Source organism: Etheostoma spectabile, chromosome 21 (assembly GCF_008692095.1).
Source record: "Etheostoma spectabile isolate EspeVRDwgs_2016 chromosome 21, UIUC_Espe_1.0, whole genome shotgun sequence".
Lineage (NCBI taxonomy): Eukaryota > Metazoa > Chordata > Actinopteri > Perciformes > Percidae > Etheostoma > Etheostoma spectabile.
Genome location: NC_045753.1, coordinates 1,174,424 through 1,194,021, shown reverse-complemented (window position 1 = coordinate 1,194,021; position 19,598 = coordinate 1,174,424). Strand labels below are relative to the sequence as shown.

The 19,598-nt window shown below is 42.6% G+C and overlaps 3 long non-coding RNA genes across 3 annotated transcripts in view; 1 reads left to right on the top strand and 2 right to left on the bottom strand.

The window, feature by feature from the left end:
- Nucleotides 1-13,867, top strand: part of LOC116671047 (uncharacterized) — a 36,446-nt gene extending 22,579 nt beyond the window's left edge. The window contains exons 5-7 of the long non-coding RNA XR_004327172.1: nt 3,506-3,632; nt 4,524-4,529; nt 13,857-13,867. This is a non-coding gene — a long non-coding RNA (uncharacterized LOC116671047). The remainder of the gene's footprint in view (nt 1-3,505; nt 3,633-4,523; nt 4,530-13,856) is intronic.
- On the bottom strand, nt 340-13,675 carry LOC116671051 (uncharacterized). Its single transcript, XR_004327176.1, has 5 exons — nt 13,591-13,675; nt 12,629-12,633; nt 12,234-12,238; nt 1,140-1,144; nt 340-351 (listed from the first exon to the last, which is right to left on the bottom strand). It is a non-coding gene; the product is annotated as an uncharacterized LOC116671051 (long non-coding RNA).
- Nucleotides 13,857-18,290, bottom strand: LOC116671050 (uncharacterized). Its single transcript, XR_004327175.1, has 3 exons — nt 18,280-18,290; nt 14,994-14,999; nt 13,857-14,004 (listed from the first exon to the last, which is right to left on the bottom strand). It is a non-coding gene; the product is annotated as an uncharacterized LOC116671050 (long non-coding RNA).
- Nucleotides 18,291-19,598: the final 1,308 nt, after the last annotated feature.

Here is a 19,598-nt window from a genome sequence, read left to right as displayed (position 1 = left end):
GATTGAAAGTTTTTCCCTCTTTAGCGTTAGCTTAGCTTGGTACCATAGCAAGAACAACCAATGGTGATGGCAGTGGCCGGTTAGCTCAGGTGGTAGAGGGGGCACACATATGTAGAGGTTCATTCCTCAACACAGAAGGTCAAGGGTTTGAGTCTGACCTGTGACGGTTTACTGCACGTCTTCCCCCCCTCTCTCTCCCCCTTTTCATATATCAGCTTTCCTATCCATTAAAGCCATAAATGCCCAAAAGTAATCCTATAAAAACAAACAATGGCGATCACATTACTGAGAATTCTGGGAATTGCCATCGTGCCTCCGCTCACTAAGCTCCACGTCTCTCCTCCTGCTGTTCTAATTTCACAGTAGATGATAATTACTGTTGAATAAATTAGCACTGGTTATTATGCTGCAGCTGATCCGTTTATTACAATACATTCATTATAAGGAGCCTGATTGGCCACTCTCATGTCACATTAGAGCACTGGTTGACGGATCAATGCAAAGGATGATGTATGCATTTAGGTGTAGCAACAGGTTGATCCTGAAAACCACAGCATTGGTTCATTAAAACATTGAAAATGTTTTTGTTTTTTTTAATTGACAGCTGACTTTTTTTCACAGGGCATTTAACTGATTGAAAAAAAAAGAACTGATCTTAAACAAGGGATACATGGGGCCAACATGTGCCTGGGACAAAGATTGTGGCCTACAGGCAAAGGTAGTGCTTGAGACAAAATATTTTGGGTCTCCATGGGACATTGAGATCCTGAACATCTCACATCTCTGCGTGAAAAAGTCTACAAAATAGAGAAAGACCGTTTTCCAGGAGGGAAAAGGACAGAAAGGCTCAGGTTTCACTGGAGCTTTATTGGCTGAGGCCACTACACCAGGGACCAGAGTTCCTGACTTCTCATTGGTTGCTGACTTCCCATTGGTTCCTGGAACCTGAACACACCATGGTAGAGGAAGAAAATAATCTCCGGAGCACCCAAAAACCACGTCTTACCCAGGTCGCTTCGGCTGCTGACAGTTTGACACGGGGAGCGCAAAATGTATTTCAGTGTTCTGGAGAACACTTTTTGGATCATGTAAAACACACAACTCGTGTTTTCAAAACTGCAGAAAGGAACCTGGACAACATGGACTGTCTCTCCCGTCCAAGTCGACTCTGGACCGCTCCACACACCCTGCCTGGGTGGAGTTGTTTCATTGATCACTGGCCAAATGGTTAACCCGTTTTTGGTTCCCCGGACCAAACTGACGGACCACTAAGGTCTATATAAATATATACAAATATATAAATATATATAAAAATATATAAAAGAGACTTCAGTTACAGTATTAGGGACCACTAAGGTCTATATAAAATAGACTTCAGATACAGTATTAGGGGACCACTAAGGTCTATATAAAAGAGACTTCAGATACAGTATTAGGGGACCACTAAGGTCTATATAAAATAGACTTCAGATACAGTATTAGGGACCACTAAGGTCTATATAAAAGAGACTTCAGATACAGTATTAGGGGACCACTAAGGTCTATATAAAGAGACTTCAGATACAGTATTAGGAGACCACTAAGGTCTATATAAAAGAGACTTCAGATACAGTATTAGGGGACCACAAAGGTCTATATAGAAGAGACTTCAGATACAGTATTAGGGGACCACTAAGGTCTACATGGGCGGCTGTGGCTCAGTGGTAGCGCGGTTGCCTGCCAATTGGAAGGTTGGTGGTTTGATCCCCGCCCCTGCAGTCATTGTTGAAGTGTTCTTGGGCAAGACACTGAACCCCGAGTTGCCCCTGGTGCTGCGCATCTGTGTGTGAGTGTGTGTCTGATGAGCAGGTGGCACCTTGTACAGCAGCCTCGGCCACAGTGTATGAATGGTGAATGTTTCCTGTATGATGTAAAAGCGCTTTGAGCAGTTGTTAAGACTGGCAAAGCGCTATATAAATACAGCACATTTACATTTACATAAAAGAGACTTCAGATACAGTATTAGGGACCACTAAGGTCTATATAAAGAGACTTCAGATACAGTATTAGGGGACCACTAAGGTCTATATAAAGAGACTTCAGATACAGTATTAGGGACCACTAAGGTCTATATAAAGAGACTTCAGATACAGTATTAGGGACCACTAAGGTCTTTATAAAAGAGACTTCAGATACAGTATTAGGGACCACTAAGGTCTATATAAAGAGACTTCAGATACAGTATTAGGGACCACTAAGGTCTATATAAAAGACTTCAGATACAGTATTAGGGACCACTAAGGTCTATATTAAAAAGACTTCAGATACAGTATTAGGGGACCACTAATATAAAAGCATCCAAAAAGCACCATGTCATGGGACCTTTAGGTACTGTAGCCCACTTAATTCCAAATGTTGAGCTACTTTACTTTTCATGCTATTTTCTACTCCAATACATTTCAGACAGATTGTACTTTTTACGGACAGCTTTTTCTACTTTACAAATTAAGCAAAGCTTGTACACATGTAGTTTATAAAATACAATGTTTTACCATAGATTAAACTGCCCTATTGTGTGCCTATGCTTGTTTGTCTGTTTGTGGGCGGCACCTTGGTCTGAGCTTCTGGCTGAGTGACACACCTGAGGATAGTTGCCAATCAACACACCTGACAGTCTTATCCAATCATCCCTCCTGCATAAAGACTTCTGGTTTCCCGTGATGTTTGTCGCCACATTATTCCTATCAGGTAGTAGAGAACTACTGCCAACTTTTACACTTAGAGGCTAAGTCTATAAAATCGAGTTCATCATGTTCTTGAAATGTCTGAATCTTACATTTTCCCAAAACCCAATACAACTGGCAGGTCTGAACTAAAGATTGACATGATGGCTATTAATGGAGGGCTAGTGAATATAATGCAATGAATAATTTAGCAGGCAACCAGGGTAGTATGGAGGAAGGGGAGGGAATGAATTAGTGCACGTATTCTTTAGTATGAACTTGTTTTTCATCCATTATGCATAGCATCCTATCAGAATTATTACTATCAGTTAAACGCATTAACGCAAACCCATTATAACGCCGTCAATTTTTTGTTATCGCAAGATTAATGTTCTCTTTGGCCTAGCAAACTTTGTAGTTTTTTCATATGCGGTTGCAATAACTAGTGATGTTAGAAAAACTACAACAGCCACCGGATCTAGCTAAACCGGAAACAAGACAACTCTGACATCTCTCCATTTAGTGCATGTATAGGTACTGTGTGTGTGTGTGTGTGTGTGTGTGTGTGTGTGTGTGTGTGTGTGTGTGTGTGTGTGTGTGTGGTGTGTTGTAATTCAGGACTGTGTGTAATAACAACAGAATGCAAATTGTAATTTCCCCTTGTGGGAATAGCAAAGTATACATTACATTATTTAATACAGTAATCGCTTTTTGGCAAAAAAAAAATCGCCGTTTTGAATGGGGAAATGTCATCCACAAGAATCGTGTAGATCCAAAGATATTTTGGAGGGGGCTAATAATAGAGGGAACTGAAACATCGCCTCACGGGACGCTAGTCAACACTCCACTTGGCAGCAGGTAACGTTAGCCTAGCATTAGCTAGCAGCTGGAGTAAAAGGGGTTAAAATGCCGATGGCTAAACGGTGTAAAGTATTTTACTGGAGAGGATTCCAACAACAGTGTGTAGCTGCCGTTGTCTGAAAAAACACACACACTCACCCTCGCCAGCCTTGCGGTGCATTCAAAGTCATTGTAAAATACCCTTTTCCCATCCAGTGGTTGTTTTCACCACTTTGTCCTTTTTCTTTTTTTTGGATCAACTTTTGATTGTTATTTTTATTCTACTCCTTTTTTACATATATGCTGTATAAAACAGCCATATATAACTCATGTTATCCAGTCAAGATATGTTAAATCTATAAAAAACTATAAAGGAAGGACTTTTTCTTGCCACACGTCCATCCGCCATTCGCACATCTCGAGGGGTGTTGATCTGATCTACTTCACCCTCGGCGGCTGTATTTGTTTGCTTGCTGCGTGGGAGCGGTAGGGCAACAAATAAACTGATGGTGTCAAGAAATGAAGTTAAAAAGAAGATATAAGCCGGTCTTGAAGCGCTCACCGGCTGCACATTCCCGCTCAGACGTTGTGTGTTTGTGGGCAGTGTGTATTTCACGTTGATGGGATTTCACATTTCTTCTTGTAATGGGTTGTCTGTGATGGACCCCAGGAAGAGTAGCTGCGGCCTCAGCTGATGGGGATCCTTTGAACTTCTGGTGCAACTTTTTGTATTTCTAGGTCAGAATTTAAACTGTTTTTTCAATGTTTTGGTTGTCTTTTTCAAAACTAAAAAGTGTTTTGTCAATTTTTTTTCTGCGCCTTTTTGAAGTTTTTGTGGGTTTTGTCCTCCATATTTTTGAAGTTTTTGGACATTTGTCACTTTTTTTCAACGTTCTTTCATAACACTTTTTTGAATGCTATAAATAAAAAAAACTATCAACATTTAAAGAAAGTAGTGATCATTTCATTTTACTTGTAAAGAGTGTTGTGTGGAACTATCCACGTTATTTTTCTGAAAAAACAGAAACCCACTTTTCTGATTCAAATTTGACCCGAGGACAACACAAGGGTTAATAAACAATATGGCAAGTAAACAGGATAGCGTGTGGGAATTTGCATCATGCCACCCACCAGTTCTAACTCCATGTGAATTGGTTTAGATAATCTGGCAAAACTGTTGTCTCGTTTACAACTTGTCTGATCACTCGCATTTCTGTTCCCTGTTGGACCCTGTTGTAGTGATTTTGCATTTTGACAAGATGTCCCCAAAACTACTAACATAAGATATGTCTGATATACAATATATGCATAAGTTATTAACTGGGGCCACATTCTCCAAATGAAGCCTATCTCTGTGTGAAGTGTGACTTCTATTTGCCTTTTACCAGCAGTGTTTTTGTCTTACTCCCTAACCAGTCTGTGCTGCCCTAATTACTGTCATGAAATATTAATCTAATAATCTGAGTTAGTGAGTCTTGCTGCTTTTAGGGCTGTGATGAAGCACTGCGTGTGCATTAACGGCCTATGATCATAAATCATCATTACTGAGTATCAACAAAGAGAAAGGGTTTGACTAAATGTGTCGGGATCATTTATAATTCGGGCAATTATTTTACCCAGACATCTCCAGAGTTGCCTGAGTGGCTCGGGCCTGCGAGTGTTTGCCTACGGGTTAACGTGGACGTGTGTTGTGTGTGTTAGAGGCTGAGAGATGGCTGTCTATCCCTGCTCGGCTTTGAACCGCTCCCACCACTGAGCTGAAGGGTCAGCCGTGTGCAGGAGCGCCCAGGGGCCATGGATACTAAGGCCACTGCATCTGAGACCTGTGATTGAAAATGCCTGTTCTTTGTAGTTCCCAGGTGAGGTGTCTCAGGGTGGGAGGAACCTTTTGAAAACGGTCTTGGCAGTTGATATGCACCTATAGAGAATATTGCATCGCTCGGCTGGAGGGCCTCCGTACTGTGGAGAAGGTCAAGAGTGAGGCCGAGCAGGGAAAGGAAAATGTCAGGCTGAGGAACAACAATAGTGTAACCTCTGACAGTTTTATAGTTGAGGAACTTAAGTTGGAGGGCTATGGTAAGCGATAAGGGATGTCTCCTTGTGTGTGTGAAATATACTGTATGGCTTAAAAAATGTTTGAATGGCAGTCAAAGACGGAGCAGTGAGTGTTTCAAAAAAACCAACCTCCATGTTCTTTTGACAAGATTAAAGCGAGCCTGCTGTAGTTGATAGGTACAGTTGTATTCAGAATTATAGTAAATACTGCACAAAATCCTTAGATAGCTTTTAATTGCATTGGGAACACTGCACATTCAAATTCAATTCCAAATCAAAACATGACCAAAATGTATCAGATTGTGTTCTACCTTTACAGAAAGTGAAGAAAAAGGAATATTAGACTGTTAAAAAATAGCAGTATTTGCATTTTTCTTTACAAACTCAAACATTTACTGTATAAACTTAAAAATATCTCAAGGGTTTGCTTTAATCACTTCACTACTATTTAGTTGCATAATCATTATTTCTGAGAACGGCTTCACATCTGTGATGCATGGAGTCACCTGTGAACAGGTATTCCAGCCCAGGACCATTGAACTACATCCCATAATTCCTCTGCATTACTGGGTTTGGCCTCAGAAACAGCATTTCTAATGTCACCCCACAATTGGTCTATGGGACTGAGGTCTGGGGATTGGGCTGGCCACTCCATAACATCAATCTGGTTCATCTGGACCCAAGACTTCGCTCCTTACTGGTGTGTTTTGGGTCATTGTCTTGTTGAAAGACCCATTTCAAAGGCATTTCCTCTTCACCATAAGGCAACATGACTTCGTCAAGTATTTGGATGTATTGAAACTGATCCATGATCCCTGGTATGCGATTAATTTTGCTCTCATCAATTTTTCCTTTGGCCTGTCAATGTGTCCTTTGGCCAATGTCAACCTAGTGAGTAGTCTTTTTTGTTCAGCAATAGGACTTTGCGGGGGTGGGGTGGGTGGGTGGGTGGGGGAGGAAGGAAGCAAACGTTGTGCATGGTGGTAATAGTGCATTTCACACTGAAATACTCAGCAAAATGGGCTGTTCAACAGCGGACTTTGATTAAAAAGTTGATTGGCGAGGGGAAAAAATATAAAGAAGGGCAGAAAAGTATAGTCTGCTCAGCCAAAAGGATTTGAAATGCCTTGAAATGGCATCCAAAGCCTGAATGACGTGGGAAAAAAACGGTCAACTACCATTGGAATGGATGGAAGAATAGGCAAAATGACAAAGGCTCGACCAATGATCAGCTCCAGGAAAATCAAAAAAGACTTCAAGTTACCTGTGAGTACTGTTCCGATCAGAAGAAGGCTTTGTGAAGCAAACTCGGTATCTCTTCATCTCATTTCATGGGATTTCCTCATAAGGCTGTAATTATCACCTCAAGGTTTATAACACAGAGAAAAAGGATCATCAGAGGAAACTTCCCTCCGCCTGGAACACTTATTTAATTCAGATGTGACCTTTATTCTCAGACTCTCTATTTGATCTATTAACTGGGTCTGCATGACAAAAAAGTCTTTCACAAATTAAACTGTCAGCAGGCATGCAAATTCACAGGTCACTTAAAGTCAAACTCCTTTCCCTGCTCACCTGATTTTGATATGGACAAGTGAAATTTGTGAAATGATTAAGCAAATGTGACTTGAACCGTCTTTCACCAGTATGTATATATATATATACATATCATATTGTAATATAATAACATAATACTATTTTATCCCAGTACCCTTGCACTACGCACATTTAAATAATTGTATTGATCTCTTCATTGCACTCATGCCTCTATATTGTTTCTGTTTAGAGTATGTATATATTGTGTATATATTAGTGTGTATATTTCTGTTTTGGTTGATATGTATGTGTAAGCACAGTGTGAGTAACGATGCTCCAAAGACAAATTCCTCGTATGTGTCCTCATACCTGGCGAATAAAGCTGATTCTGATTCTGAGATCGGAGTAACTATGTCCAAGTTAAGGCCTTCCCACATGTTAGGGGGCGCTATGGAACCCCCTTACAGGTATGGGCCAAATCGCTGAACAGTCTCGCAAAACTCCCAGGTTTTAAGTCTACTACTGCTGGTGTAGTCTCCACAGGCCACGGTCTTCCTATCATCTTGATGAAGTGACCCACTGTTGTTTGAGCAGACGCGGTGAACTGGTTTACTGAGTTAATTGAAGGGCCCATGGTGATTCATCACCTGGTGGCTATGGTTACCACAGTCTTCTACGCTACAGTTGTTCGATCAGTCACCGCTGCCTCTCTTTAGTGACTTCACCTGATACACACTGTAACTATAATTAATGAGGTAGACAATAAGTGGGTCTCAGAGTTCTATGCTGAGACTGTTGGACGAGCTAAGCTGTGGGAAAGGTTTCATCCGGTAGATATGACGGCAAAAAATTATCTGAAAATCAATGGCTGTCATCTAGCTTTAAAAGCTGCTCTCTGGCCATCAACAACACTGAGACACAGAAATGATCCAATTATTGTTTGGCAGGATCTTCTTGTTAAAGCTGCACTGAAACCTGTCCTAATGGGCCACTAATCCCCATAATCCCTTTCATTACTATAGCTTTTAATGTTTAGTGTCATATTATGGTGTACTGTGCTGCTGTTTAATAGGATTCTGTTAAGAAAAAGAATTCTTGTCAATTTCTGGAATTTGTTATGGCATACAGTTAAATTTAAAGCTGCAGCATATTTTGTTCTTTTGGCCACTTAAGGACGGCTGATGTAATAATCAAACACTTTGACACATACCTATGATCTGTCCCAGTTTGTCTGTCCCTCCTCCTCAGCCACATCCCCTGTTCCTCTTCATTTTCCTTCAATTCATCCTTTACCCAGCACCTGTCTGCTCCACATTGCCTGTAAAAATAGTGGACGTCCATTTTAAAGCCTCCAGTTTGGCAATATGGGCGTCACCATCTTGTTTTTTGCAAATAGATGTGACATTATTTGACAAGAGGGTGGACCTGGGGAAGATAACGTGGACAAGCCAGTGTTTATGGGTCCAATCACAATAATATCACAATTATATAGATTTATAATGCTAAAGAGGTAAAGTTGCCAATTTTCAACCCCTCTGATGCTAGTCAGTGAGTGGAGACTTACCGGCGGGTAAACGAGGACCTCCGGTTGCTGCCGGCTTTCATTCCCTCAGTCACCCCCAATTTCCACAGGATGCGGAACGGCTGTGGATCCCCTCCAGAACGTTGTCGGAGTCATTAGGTTTCCATTAAAGTCAACGTGTGTAATTCCACTGACTGCGGAACGGCTGCGTCCCGACTCCGTCCCAGCTCCGGTGATCCCCTGCCCTCCGGAGCAGATACAGAGCTTCTACTTTTGTTGGACGCCGGAGAGCTCTGCGGCAATTCAGCACATGGCAGAAAGTGCGGGACAGGAAGTCAAGCCCAGAAACAACATAAAACGTCTGAGCGTGCTCATTGAGGATCATATCTCCCTGCACTACACCTTGTTCCCTCTCTACTCCTCTGGATGGAAACAAACTGTTGGTGGTTTTGTGGCTCTATTCTACGTGAATCTGCCAGATCTTGTTATTCTCGAGACTTCAGCTGTCAGTCAGGGCCCCAGCCGTTCCACAACAAATCCAGACCTGGTGGGTGTTGACGGACAGCGGAGCCGATCCGCCGCCGTTACGCATCCTGTGGAAATTGGGGGTTAGGGGGTCAAAAGTTTAAGATGAAAATCCAGACAACACCCAAAAACATGTTCTATTGTCTATAGTAATGTCCACAGCACCGTGGTTAGCATTGCTAATCCTCTGTCCTGTTTGACAGGTCAACATGTAGCCACGCCTCTAAAACATCCCCTACTTTATCGTCAATTTTAAAATAAATGGGACCATTATTTAAAAAAGGAATAACATGCTGTATTGAAGACTTGAAACTAGTGATTGAGACAATAACCCCCTTGTGAAAATGCTTTTCATGTACAGTAAGTAGGGTCATTTTCTCAGTCTTGAAACTGACTTCTATTTGCTACCAGCGGAGTCGCCCCCTGCTGAAAATGAGATAAAGTGCAGGTTTAAAGCATTCCCATCGACTACACTTTTCCTGCTTTTAAGCTTCTTTCATTATTTTTACAGTCCAAACTGCCCCGCCTTTCTACCCAGATGTTTCCACTTTCCTCCATCTGCTCTGCCTGGCCTTCCTCGCCCACCTCCTCACCTGCATCTCATTTCCTCATCAGCCACAAGTCCACTCCTTTAGTTTTTTCCTTTGGGACTGCACACACAGATGCACTTTCGGTTGTGTGAACTGAGGTGAAGTTACATCTGTCCGTGTTTGTTTTTAGAAAATAGTTAACAATCCAGAGTTAACAGTACTTAATGAATGCTTCATAAATGTTTCGAAGTCAGCCTCTCTGAGCTGTATCACACAGTGTCCTGTCCCTTGAGCACAGGCCTGGGATTTTAGCCTCGTGCTACAGTTCCTGGTAATAACGTTTGAACGCACACTCACACTCGGCCCTGTTGCCTTGATCCGTGCCCTGCACTCACACCGCAATAAAATATTTAGGACCAGATTATGCTTTCATCATTAGGTGCAACTTTTGGGGTTGAAGAAATCCGGATTTGAAAAACTTGGACAGCAAAATGGAGTCCATCGCTGACGCTTACACTGTGGCTTTTGCCGACCTTCCACCAAATGACTTTTCAATTGACTCCATTGCTGGAGACTAATTTCCAATATCATAATGAAATCTGAGTTGGGGGGGGGGGGGCCTGACCTTTTTGTGTGAGTTGTTGGGTGTAAGCTCATACAAGTTAGTCCCAGTCAGTCTTTTCATCATCTGGAAGTTCTGACAAAATCAAACGTGTTTAAGATTATCCTAAGTTTTAAGTCTTGGTAGTGAAGTTAAATAATGTTCATGTTGTCAACCACCAATGGGTGAGCTCCTTCCAGCACAGAACAGGAAGCAGCAAACGGCTACAGCCAGTGTAGTTTATGATTTTCAATCCTTTGGAATCGTGTCATCCAAGAAGAGTTTTATCGACGGATAAATGCAGAATAACCGGGTACTGAGGACAGTTACCAATTTTTTCTGTGAATTCTTTTTAACAAGTTTTTGTCGCCTTTGGAGACTTTTCCGATTTTGTTTGGTCACTTTTTTCAGCGTTTGAAAAAAAATGTTTTTGTTGAATTTTTTCCTGCGTTTTTGAAGCTTTTTCCAACATTTGTCACTTTTTTCAACAATCTTTGGTCATAATTCTGATATATTGTATTCTTTTGGTCAATTTGACCCCGAGGACAACAGGAGGGTTAAACTACTGGCATCATGTCTGGAGGGTGTAGTTCTACTTACAGCTTCAAGGAGATCTACTGTGGTATGGGGGGGGGGGCGACAAGAGAGAGAACACCATCAGAATCTGTTGGGACAAATGACATACCCATGAAAGGGAAATATAATATCTCTTAAATATATATATAGGAATAAAAGAAGATAAATATAAGCCTGTTACATCTTATGAAGGCATCCTTGTCCTGGGATTGTGGCTGGCACAGAGGAAGAGCACCCCCCAGGGATTCCTTCAGCCACTGACCTCTGTCAGAGGTGGTGGTGCTGGTCCTCCACCAGTATTCCGGGTCTCTGCCTTTTCTGTTGGCCGAGTAGAAGCGTTAATTTAAATGGGCCCTTTTAATTAACAAAACAGGATGTGTGAGAGGGCATTTATGTATGTGTAAATCTGTTGGGGATAAAGCTACAGCACATTCAAATTGCCAATGAATATTTACTCTCATATTTAAAATGTGATTAAGATGAGGTATAGCCATGAGCCTATTACACCTAAGTCTTGCCTGTTTGAACCATCTTCTCATATTTCATTTTCAGCTGGTTCCACAAGTATGAATAAAATTGTGTTAATGAAATATGAAATGAAAACACTATGCTTATGCGTTGACCCGAGCAGCACTTTTCTCCCAGGCTGTCTCTCTCTCTCTCTCTCTCTTGCTCCAGCAGCTGTGTTGCCCACATTCCCCACACAAGACGTTGTTCCCTTTTTTCATTTGTGAAGCACTGTTGATTAAATTAAAATAAATCAAATCAAAAATGGTGTTTCTTAGTAGGCGCTCACATTTGCTGTGGGCCTCCAGGTGGACAGTGAGCTCAGTTCTTTTAGAAAGTCTCTCCAGTCTACGAGGGACCAGAGTCCTTCATGGAGCTGAACCACGGGAAGGAGCAAGAACGGGTTTTGTCCCTCATGTTGTCTTCATGTTGTCCTACATCAGTGTTCGTTTTAAGTCCCCAAAATAACATGATTGATTCCACACAACGCTCTTTGCCAAGTACAAATCTCTACTTTCATTAATTTTATTTAATTTTATAGCATTTGAAAAAAACATTGAAGTAGTTTTGAAATAGTATTGAGTAAAAGTTGACATATTCCAGTCTGTGATTATCCATCAACATCCATTCCTTTAAAGTCTGAATAATTCCTAATTTCTGCTTTTCTAACTCAAACATTAACTTACATTAAATGTTCAAGAACTATAGACCAATACAACAGGCTTCAATGAAGTGACAACATAAGTTAGACGACTAACAGTTCTCATGGACTCACACACACAGTCTCACCTGATAATAAGCTAGTCTTTCTTTTCTCTCACTTTCTTCTCCGCCATGACGACGTCTTGTACAAAACTAAAGTAACGAGCCAATTTAAAAAAATGTAAGGAGCAGAAAGTACCGATATTTTTAAAATGTGAGGAGTAAATGTAAAAAGCCGCCACAAAAAAATAGTAAAGTAGAAATATCAGAAAAATCTACTTAAGTACAGTAACGAAGTTGTTGTACTTCGTCACTTCCCGTCTCTGCCTAGCTGAAATCAACAGAGTACCCCGACGCTGCGATCAAACACCCCCCTCATGTCCTCCACGAAGGCGGGGTGTGAGGAGAGGAGATCAGGCCCCCCCTCACTCACCGAGGTGAATCAGGAGAGGGACCGGTCGTGGAGCACACCCTGGCCTCGTACGCGTTACTGCTCAACCCCAGGGCACGCTGCACGAGGAAGCCCTCGCACATTCCCTGCACACCGGAGAATTTATCAGGCGGGGAGACAGTTTATGTGGCCGCCAATTTTTGTGAGTTTTTGCATAAATTGAGGCTGTCAAAAATGTGCCCAAGGACTAAAACCAGTTAGGGGGCGCTATAGAGCAACAATACCACTCACAAGCTTGCATCTGAATTCAGATGGAAGAGTTTACTATTCTGCACCTTGACTGTAAAATGTTGAGTTTTTGTCCATCCTGAAGTCTTCAAACAAGTTTTCATAAAATGAAGCTTTTCGCCCCAAAACCGAGATTTCGGGACTTTTGTAATTTCATTTCTGAAAATGGCTCCATGGACTTCAAGATGAGACCTTTGTTCCCTCAAAATTTGGTGTATTAACTTATTAGTTCTTTCAGAAGTCTGAAGCTCGTTAGAGGATGCTATGGAGGTCCGTGGCAAAGCCCGAGCCCAATCACTACAGAACTTCGCAATTTTCACCAGGTCTGACGTTTGTGCACATTCGTGAGTTTTCGTGCATTCTAACCCACTCCAAAATGCCCCAAAAGACACATAATAATAATAATAATAATCCTTCGCAAACAATATGTTCCTTCGCACTTTCACTGCAAGTGCTTGGGCCCTAATAAAAGGTCTCTGAAGCTTGTAATAGTCTCAATATCATGGTGTAATACTGAGAAGATTACATGATCATTTCTTCATAGCCACACATTTAAGTTTCTTAATTGGGTTCACGGTACATCAAATCGATTCACAGTTATTTAATTGAAGCAGTTGCCAACGTCACGGGTAGTTTTATATTCTCACACACACACACCCCCAGACATGCTAACTTGACTGGTGGTCTGCCTTTCTCAGCCCAGTCTAAGAGCTGGGCTGTGGCACCACGTATCGCCATATGCACCCATATGGACACAGGTTGTGGGACTGATTGTATATGGCAACACTCAATTTATTCTGTATACATCATAAAACACTCCCTCCAGAAAAACGTGATTATGCGATTGCATAATTCAATGCATAATCAGCCAAATATCTGTACATTTTTTGCGGGGGCCGCTTTTTTTTTTCAAATATCCTGGCCTTCCATTGCAAAATAGTGCAGGGCTTGCATGCTTTCATAATCCCTGCATTTTCGATGCAAAAAGTTGAAAAATGTTGTTTACTTCACACCTTCGCAGCCTTTTCCCCTGTTGCCATGGGAACGTTATGAAGTGACGTAGTTACGCGACAAGACAAAGTCTGTTTTTCATCAAACTGCAGTTTTTGCAAGTTCCCCCGATTTCATCACATAAAATTGCAGAAATACCCCACATATTCCATCGCATTCTTTTAAGAAAACGTGCTGCATAATCAAGGATTTTTGCCCGCACAAATAACAAAAAAACTCTAAGATAGAGGACAGAAACTGTGATGATGTGGCCATGGCTGTGTTGTTATTTAGTGCTTTATTGCTTGTGTGTGGAGTTTTTCTGTGTGGGCGTGGCAGTCCTATGGGCACCTGGGTTTCCTCCACACCTGCTGACAATCATCCTTGTTACCTGCCTGCTTAGAAGCTCCAGGATTCCTCGCTGCCCCGGCAGTGAACAGTGTTTTGCTCCACTTGTACATAAAGTACTAAAATCTTTATTATTTTTTTAAAACCTACTTTTTGAGGCTTTACTTTCCTTTATTTGATAGTGGATGGACAGGAAAAGGAGAGAGAGGGGATTACACATAGCAAAGACAGAGACACAGAGTCCAAGCCGGCGGACGTGGGGCGCTCGCTCTCACTGGGGGAGCTAGAACCCGCCCCAAGTACTGATCATCTTTGAGTTTTTTGGGGGGATTTCTTTTAACCACCTGTGTGTTTTTCTCTTTTGCTCAGAGCTCCAGTGCCCTTTTCAACCATGATATTTGCCACGCTGCCTCATCTTTCAGCTAATCTTCACAAGCCACACTCCACCGCTCGGTTCCAGTTCTCTGCCTGGAATCTGGATTCCATCCAAACCTCCACACCCAATTTGTGAATAAACTCCCTTTTTGTTACACCTTATGAATCTTTGTCTCCTCCTGGGTCCATCAACAGTTTTTTTTTTTTTTTTTAACAAAAACAATGTGAACTTTAAAAAAGGAATGCATTTCTTGACAATTTAATACATTTAAATATGTACTATTGTTTATGACCCTGAGGCCATTTTGGGTTATATCTCTCACCCAGCTATAGTAGGTGATCTCCTAACCACAGATAATGGCGAACAGGTGCGCACACCGGATTGGTCCAGCAGAGATGATTGCTGCCTCCTGATTGGTTGCCCGGAGGACGGGAGACATTTTAAAGCCCCATCAGACAAGAACTCTTCCCCTCTACTTGCACCGACAGATTCACCGCGACAGACCTGCATCTTCTTCCAACAGACCTCTCTCCTCGGCCTCCTTTTGGCCGCCTGGCAGCTCAGGGGATCCCACCGTCAGCCACGCTTCACCTGAAACCTTGTTCTCCAAAAGACCCGCCTGGTGGAAAACCCTCTCCTCAAATCATTTCTTCATGAATGCTCTGAGCTTGCTGCGAGGACATCTTGGCTGTCTGCAGACTTATTAAGGCCTTCTGCACACCAGGAGGGACTGCCACAGGAAATTGTCTGTCATGTTTTGTCGATCTGATGAGAGAATTAAAGAATTCCATCCTGTTGTCTGTTGATCTTCTATCAGACGGGGTTAGTGTTCATCTTCTTCGAAACGTCTCCGTTTCTGTCCCCAGACTTTCACTGAAATATCTCCGTTAGTATCTCCACAGTTGCAGCGTGCGGCGGCTCAAAAATCTGTAATTTAGGGAGGGAGAACATTCAGCTTTGAATCACGGCCAAATCACCTTCTGATTTTGCGGCTCCGAAGTCACCAGACAAAAAATCTTAAGATTGTCATTGAGCAACGCATCAAATGCAAAGAAAATCTAAATCAAATGCTTGGTTTTATAACTGTGTTCCATTTTTTTTTTAGTTTCCACTGACCCATTAACAGCAATGTAGTCACAGTATTCTGTCCTTGGTAATTTGATTAAGAATCCCTTGAATATGTTTAAGAAACGTGTAGAGTACATTACAAACGGTAATGGATCACCTGTCTGGAGCTCCAGCACACGGTGGCCTTTTATAAATCAAATCTGGATTAAAATGTGAGCTCCGAATTGGAGCCAGCTTTATGAATGTGAAATTGGGGAGAGGAGGCATGCTGGGTCACTTCCCTGGATCCGGTTTCCATCAGTGAAGTGCTGCCAAGTAGGCAGTCCTCAAAGGCAGAAGCAGCGAAAGAAACTTTGAGGCAAACAGCTGGGACTTAACCCGGCTTCTGATGTTCCTCTAGTGGAATCACCAAAAATAATATGCTCTATATGCACAACATAGATCGCTAACTATATTACATTTTGGAAGTAACTTGCCCAACACTGATTGCCTGGGCCTAGCAAATTCTCTAAGGTTAAGATTTAGTTAGGTACAGGTACAGATTTTACAGGTAAAATCAGTTAATTTTAGGGAAAGATGGTGCTTGACTGGAAATAACCAATAGGGACGGATTGTGGAGGATGTGGAGTTAGAAAGAAGCAATCTTCTCTCCTCTCTCTGCTGCAGGCTACAGGCTCCAGGCCACATTAATTGCTACTAGAAGACACACCCAATCATTGTTGCATTGTCTGTAATGTAGGCGAGAATGTGTGGTCTAAAAAAGACAATATGTTTTTATCATTTTGATTTCAAATTGTCCAAGTGCAAAGGTAAATCTGTGGTGCAGTCTTTCAGATTAGTTTAATACTATTTCAGGGTTTTGTTCACTCGAATGATGAGGTAACAACCTTTTTAGCGGAGAAACAGAAAGTCAGTAACCAGTGCCTTCAATTAAATCCATACTATTTGCCTTCAAAGTCTTCCATATGCCTCTCCTTGATTTTGAAGTGTTTTGTGTTGGGGAACATTGGGTTGGGACTCCCGTGGGCTCTTGAACATAAGAGGCTAGCAATCTGATTACTGAGTCAATATCAAGCTTTTCAAATCTCACACAGTGATTGGAGAAGCCGTTACAAACGACTTAGCAGGAACACCGGTGATAAAATCAAGACATGGAAGCCGGCGTGGCAGCGGGAGAGGAAGTGCAGAGACAATCAAATGTGCCGCATTAATGGTGCCCTCGGTGGAGCTCTTCACCCCAGATAAATGCTTCCTTTCCCCCTCTCCGTGGTGATGACATGTTGCTGGTTGCAAGTGGCTTGTCATAAAGTTCCCCATCTGTGCTCTTAGCACACACACTAATGAAGAGAGTGACATGAAGTGGTCTAGATGGCGGCTGTGTTTTTGATTTTAATGAGGGATGAGTGTTTGAGGATGTGGGTGTGCTCAGATCCTCCTTCCCTCTTTCTCTTTATGAGAGAATATCATTTAAAGTGCTCAGATCATGAAAATAAATCACGTTTTCTGGGATTTGGGGGGGTTATTTTGTGTGTCTGGTGCTCCCACACGCAAACACACTTGAAAAAAAAAACTATCTATGCAGTTCTGAGTGAGATCCGGTTTCTGTCTCTATCTTCAGTCTAAGTCTACGTCACTGGCCGAGACGAGGTGGCTAACCATAGCATGCTAGCTCGTTCTCAATAGAAAAACACTGCTCCAACAGCCACTAGTTGACCATAATCTCCAAAAGAACTACTTCCTGTCCCTGTTGTGCAGGTATTCCACAAGTGGCCCTGGTCTAGAGGAAGTCTCCCAGCTAATCCTGCCTTGGACTGACAAAAGCTGGAGAAAGAGTTATCTAGCTGATGGGATCTTACCGAGCTACTGAGCATGTGCAACTCCCAATAAAGATAGTAAAGAAGTGAGATGTCTCACTCTGGAGATAAAACAGAGACCTAAACACACAGGGGGAAAACAGGATCTGCAGTGTACAAATAATAATAAAAACAAGAACAACTATTTGAATATATACAAGTTGGGAATACAAAAATGTGCAACTGCTTAATTAGTATGATAAATATGTAAATAAACCAATTGTGCAGGTTGCTCTTAGTGCAGTATTGTGGTGTCTCAGAGTCTTATCTAGCAGTCTAGTCTCAGCGTTAATAAGTTTTATTGACTGTGGTAGGAAGGGTTTCTTGTTGCGGTCCGTGCGACATTGAAGCAAAGAGACAAGCCACAGGCCTGAAGCCTCCTCTGAGACAGAGAAGCAGCCTGTAGGGAAGTCACCAGCCTGGAACGTTCTACCACGACACCCAGAAGTCTCCAAAATGGAGAATGTACAGTACCTTCAAACATGAGAACCATGGCAGACTGGTGGAACAGCGGGGTTTCACACATTTGGCAAGGCTAAGACTTCCCATTGGCTACGGGTCTTTGAATGTACCACCCTGCCACTAGGCGGCGGAGACAGATAAAACCTTGACCAGATCTCGAGGCTCTTCACTAGTAATTCTCTACTGAAAGAAGGGTGCAACGTTCAGTGCTGTCCAAAAATCAACTAGCACCGTTCGCTGGCCGAGTGAGACGTCAGTATATTCCGTGATACAAAAGGATCCGAGTGAAATGCTTAACTCAGTATTTCACATCACCTGCAGAGAGGGTAAATTCACCCTGGTTAATGGCAACGTGCCCTGTTCTCCCCTGGACAGGACAGGCCGGTAATCTCTGGCGAGAGTTGAACTTTTGTGGAAAATCCCGCCAGACAAACTAGCACACTGTACACCGAAAAAGTAAGAGGCTTTTTGTAGTTCTGGGCAGACTTTGGAACTAGTGTGTTTATTGATGCTAATGGCCGCTAATGCTGACAATTGTGTTATGACATTAATGTGATTTTGATACTTGTCGTATTGTGGCACACGTGATTTATTAATCTGATGGCGCCCTGATAGCTCAGTTGGTAGAACAGGTGCCCATTTATGGAGGTTTACTCCTCAACGCAGCGGGCCAGGGTTCGACTCCGACCTGAAGCCCTTTGCTGCATGCATATACAGTCTATGGATTAAACATGTTCCGTCTCTCTCTCTCTCTCTCTCTCTCCTGTGGGGTCGAAGATCAAGCTGTTCCCTCTAGAGGCCTGGAGAACTTCAGTTATGTAATCTGCATGCAGCGTTTCTTTTGTTGCATCTGCTTTTTTTGCATCGCTTCTGTATTTCCAACGCGTTTGTGTATTTGGTTGTGTTGTGAGTATTTGCTGCGCATTCGCTAAATGCTGCGCATTGTGTTGTGTCCATTTGCAAGTGTTGTCTTGAATTGCAGGGCGTTTGCCCCTGTTGGCCTCCGTACCTTCCACTTCGTCAGCTGTCCTGTCATTAAAGGCCTAAAATGGCCAAAAATAATCTTAAAAAAATAAAAGTCTGACAGAGGCCGCTGTGGCCCATTCATTGCTGTGATTGGATCCCTGTTCCAGAGACGTTTCTGTTCAAACTGCGTTACATACTTCCCGCCGTGGAGACGTTTACTGTACAAGCGAAGCCATAATTCTGCCTTTCATCACTCAACTACGGCGGTGATATAAAGACGCCATAACACCGGCAGGGGGGAGATGGAGGGGGGGGGATTATTTGCTCAGCGGAGTCAGCTGTTCGCTCGGAGCAGAGAATAATCTCTCTCCCGTTAAACAGAACCTCCGCTTCTGCTGGAACTCCGGGTTAGGTTAGAATCTCTAGTAAACAAAGACAGGGATTGTTTTCACAGAGATCAAGATTTCCAAGGGTTTCCCTTCCCTCCTTCTCTCTCTCTCTCTCTCTCTCTCTCTCTCTCTCTCTCTCTCTTCTCTCTCCTCTCTCTCTCTCTCTCTCTCTCTCTTCTCTCTCTCTCCTCTCTCTCTCTCTCTCTCTCTCTCTCCTTAAACACACACAAACATTCACAATGAGCAGCGATGACCACTACCGCCCTCTTGAGGCAAACCAACTTTTGTGCAGCTAACCCCGCAATCCCCTGTCTCAGATCGTCTTGACCGTGTTGCCTGGCAACCTCTGTGTTCTCTTCCCCCCCACTCCT